We start from the raw sequence: 4,855 nt of genomic DNA, 5'->3' as shown, positions 1-4,855 counted from the left end.
CGATGGGACGACCGAGGCCCTCGCCAGGAGTGGCGTGACCAACCTCGCGAGGATCGCTGGCAGGACCAGCCTCGCGAGGGGGCTTGGAGGGATCAGCCTCGTGAGGATCGCCCGCAGGGCAATGCAGGCCTTCCGCCTCTGCCACCAGCGCCAAGGAGGAATGATGACCACCACCAGGACGAGGGCTCTGGGGGCTTCCAGGAGCCGCGTGCTATCGCTTGCATCTTGGGCGGTGCCCAGGCCCCAGCCTCTCAGCGCATCTTCAAGCAGTTTGCTCTCGAGGTGAATGCAGTCCTCCCTAGGCTCGAGGCCACGCACCCTCTCAGGTGGTCCACGTGCGCCATCACATTTAGCTCAGGGGATCAGCTCAAGTGTGCGGCTACAGCTAGCATCCTCCCAATGCTTTGTTCCCCAGTCATCAGCAATGTGCAAGTTACCAGGACCCTCATCAATGGCGGTGTAGGTCTCAATGTTCTGTCCGTCGAAACGTTCAACAACCTTCAAGTGCCTTATGATCAACTTCAGCCAACCAAGCCTTTCTCAGGAGTCACTGACGGCTCCACCACTCCGATAGGGCAGGTTCGCCTCCCTGTCACCTTCGGACAGCACAAGAACTATCGTACCGAGCTCATCGACTTCGACGTTGCCCACATTCGCCTGCCATACAATGTCATCCTCGGGTACCTAGCCCTGGCCAAGTTCATGGCGGTAACTCACCATGGTTACAATGTCCTCAAGATTACGGAAAGCGGCGGGATCATCATAGTCCCCTGCGAGGAGAAGGATGCGGTGTGCTCCCTCGAGTGTGCCTTCCAAGCTGCATCAGTCGAGGACCCAGATAGCAAGAGTGGTAACCCTCCCGAGGCAGTTCCCAAGAAGAAGAAGACATCACCCAGCTCAAGTCCTCAGGAGGCTGGCATATCCGGAGGGACCACGTTAGGATCTGCGCCCGTGCAAGGTGAGGGAGTCCTGGATTAAGGGGTCCTCGGACAGCTGGACTATATACTTTGGCCGGACTATTGGACTATGAAGATACAAGATTGAAGACTTCGTCCCGTGTCTGGATAGGACTCTCCTTTGCATGGAAGGAAAGCTTGGCAATTCGGATGTGTAGATCTCCTTCTCTGTAACCGACTCTGTGTAACCCTAGCCCCCTCCGGTGTCTATATAAACCTGAGAGTTTAGTCTGTAGGACAACAACAATCATAATCATAGGCTAGCTTCTAGGGTTTAGCCTCTACGATCTCGTGGTAGATCAACTCTTGTAATACTCATATCATCAAGAACAATCAAGCACGAAGTAGGGTATTACCTCCATCGAGAGGGCCCGAACCTGGGTAAAACATCGTGTCCCCTGCCTCTTGTTACCATTAGCCTTAGACGCACAGTTCGGGACCCCCTGCCCGAGAGCCGCCGGTTTTGACATCGAATATTGGTGATTTCATTGAGAGTTCCACTGTACCGTCACGATAAGGCTTGATGGCTCGCCTTGTTGTCAAGGACACATCACCTCTGGGGGATCCCTGGCTGTAGGCCAGACTTTCTGGCTGGGCGATTTCGTCATGGCCACCCGTTCAGCTGCCACGCCGATGATGACTTCCCAGGTCATCAAGAACAGCCTCCACGTCAGCTCGGAATTCACCGAGCAGATGGATTCAATGGAGCTTTCCTCCCTAAACGAGCTCTTGGATCGCATCGCCGCCCTGGGAGTCACTACGGACTATGATCGGATCGGGCTTAAACCCGACCATAGGGAGATTAACTCTCCGCCGGACACCAATTAGATAGCAGTGGTGGAGGAACAAAACAGCGGTTCTTCCTCTATTTTGAGGATGTACTATGTACGGATTCGCGAGCTCTCCAAGCCAGATACCCATCTACAGGAGGACAAGGCCCAGGCTTCGAACTTAGAATCGGGCAACGGGCCACAAATATTGGGCAACGTCTTGGAGCTAGAGCTGCCAAGCTCGGGAGCTCCTTTGCCCCTGGGTCTCAGATCGGATCGGGATGTGGGTTTAACTCTACCCACCCACCCAGACACAAGTGATCTTTCCCACATTAGACAAGAGCCCCAAGAGATAGTACATCACTTCTGGGCGAGATCCCTCCTTGTAATGAGCAAGGTTAAGGACTGTCACGAGGAAGACGCAATCTCATTCTTTTGCAAAAATTGCACGGACAAGGGAATTCTCAACGCCATAAGTCACCATGACATAGCTTACTTCACCGACTTGGCGGCGATAGTACAGAAGTAATGTGCGATGGAAAGCGCCTGGAAAACCCAAACAAAATTCTAGGATCCTCCAGCCCTAACTAAACCCCTCGTCTGAACTAAAAGGGTGCGCTCTTGCAAGTCACCCAATCCAATTACAAAGAAGCTAAGGCCCTCTACAGGGCGTGGAACCATACTGGAGGGATGGCTCAATAGGCCATGCAAAATTAACAGCACACTGGGCATCATACCAACACACAGCCTTAGAGCATGTTGGATACGCCGGCAGGTGGCCAATAGCAGCTCATCGACCATACCGCGGAGCACCATCCCGTAGAAAATAACAATACAACACTAACAGTCTTTGAGTCTTTCACCTCAAACAATAGGCGCAAACGAGCACTCCGCTGCCTCGCTGAAGCCTGCCAGGTCGCAGCAATAAACCCATGGAACGATACGGCCATAACCTTCAATGCCAGCGGCGAACCTCAATTCCAAACAGTCCGAGCACCATCCGCTTTGGTCCTTAGTCCAATTGTGGACGGCTTCTGACTTACTAAAGTGCTCATGGATGGCGGCAGCGGATTAAACCTCATTTATGAGGAAACTCTTAACAAAACGGAAATAGACAAGAGCCGCATTGAGCAAAGCAACACGACCTTCAGAGGAATCATCCCTACTCGGGAGGCACGATGCGTAGGAAAAATAATACTAGATGTGGTATTCGGCACGCCGGAGAATTATAGGTCTGAAGAAATCACATTCCAAGTAGCCTTGTTTAACAATGGATACCATGCCCTTTTAGGGCGGGATGCATTCACAAGCTTCAAAGCTATACCCCATTACGGGTACATGAAGCTTAAGATATCAGGGCCCAATGGAATCATCACTCTAGCTAGTGATTCGGACATAGCACTCCGCGTTGAAAATAAAACCGCCGCACTAGCCCTGGAGGCATTATCCGAAGCTCTCGCGGCCGAAGAATTAACTGCGCTGTGCTCCACAGTGGACATGGACGACGTGATACTCGACAAACGACCCAAGTCCACCTCTTTCAAACCAGCAGACGAAATAGTGAAATTCCAGGTCCACCCAACAGACCCTACAAAGACAGCATCAATTGGGGCATAGCTGAACCCCACAATAGACGCTGCACTACGAGAGTTCTTCTGCGAGAATTGGGACAACTTCGCCTGGCATCCTTTGGATATGCCAGGTATCCCACGCAGGCTGGCCGAGCACAGCCTAAACATACTAAAGGGATATAAGCCGGTCAAGTAGACTCTTCGGCGCTTTTCAGAACCTAAGCGACAAGCGATGGGAGAAGAGCTAGCCAAGCTACTCAAGGCCGGATTCATCAGAGAAATTAAACATCCGGACTGGCTAGCAAACCTGGTGATGGTACCAAAGAAGGACAAATCCTGGTGCCTATGCGTCGATTTCAAGGACCTCAATAAGGCTTGCCCCAAGGATCCCTTCCCCCTCCCCCGCATCAATCAAAACATAGACGCTACCACAGGACACGACTCATTGTGTTTCCTCGACTCATACTCCGGATACCATCAAATCAAGATGGCGGAGTCCGATCAAGCCGCAACGGCATTTATCACTCCATACGGCCCCTTCTGTTTTAACACCATGCCTTTCGGGCTCAAAAACGCTGGTGCAACCTATCAACTTATGATTCAGACATGCCTGGAAACACAAATCGGCAAAATAGTGGAGGCATACATAGATGATGTGGTCATCAAAACCAGACACGTCGAATCTTTAATAGACAACTTGAGGCATACGTTCGACAATCTCCCAACATATGACATCAAGCTCAACCTGGAAAAATGCGTTTTTCGTGTACCTGCCGGAAAACTCTTTGGCTTCATCGTTTCCAATAGAGGAATCGAAGCAAACCCAGCTAAAATCTAAGCTCTGTCACAGTTGGCTACCCCAACAGACCTCAAGCAAATCCAGAAATTAACTGGATGTGTGGCCGCCTTAAGCCGCTTTATCTCCCAATTAGGAGAAAAGGCACTACCTCTTTATCGCCTTCTTCGACACACCAAACACTTCGAGTGGACGGATGCAGCTACGGCCGGACTGGAGGAAATAAAAGCCCTCTTGGCCACCAATCCAATCCTGGTCGTGCCATATGTCGGCGAACCAATGCTGCTGTATATAGCTGCAACACATCAAATTGTAAGCGCAGTGCTCGTCGTCGAACGAGAGACAGACGGACACAAGTTCCCGCTCCAAAAGCCGGTATACTAAGTATCCACTATCCTCACCCCATGCAAGTCATGGTACCCACATTATCAAAAGATAGCATACGCGGTCTTCATGGCATCCCGAAAACTACGACACTACTTTCAAGAGTGTTCAATCACGGTGGCCTTCGAAGTACCACTCAACGACATAATAAATAACCGCGATGCTACGGGCCGGATTGCTAAATGGGCTATCGAACTCCTACCGTTTGACATAACATACAAACCGCGGCGAGCCATTAAGTCGCAAGTACTGGCTGACTTCGTCGCCGAATGGACAGAAGCCGAACTCCCTAAAGAGTACGGCGCGTACTCCAATTGGATCATGCACTTTGACGGCTATAAGATGCTAGCTGGTCTAGGGGCAGGTGTGGTCCTGACA

Source organism: Triticum aestivum, chromosome 6B (assembly GCF_018294505.1).
Source record: "Triticum aestivum cultivar Chinese Spring chromosome 6B, IWGSC CS RefSeq v2.1, whole genome shotgun sequence".
Lineage (NCBI taxonomy): Eukaryota > Viridiplantae > Streptophyta > Magnoliopsida > Poales > Poaceae > Triticum > Triticum aestivum.
Note: the sequence above shows the minus strand (reverse complement) of the source record.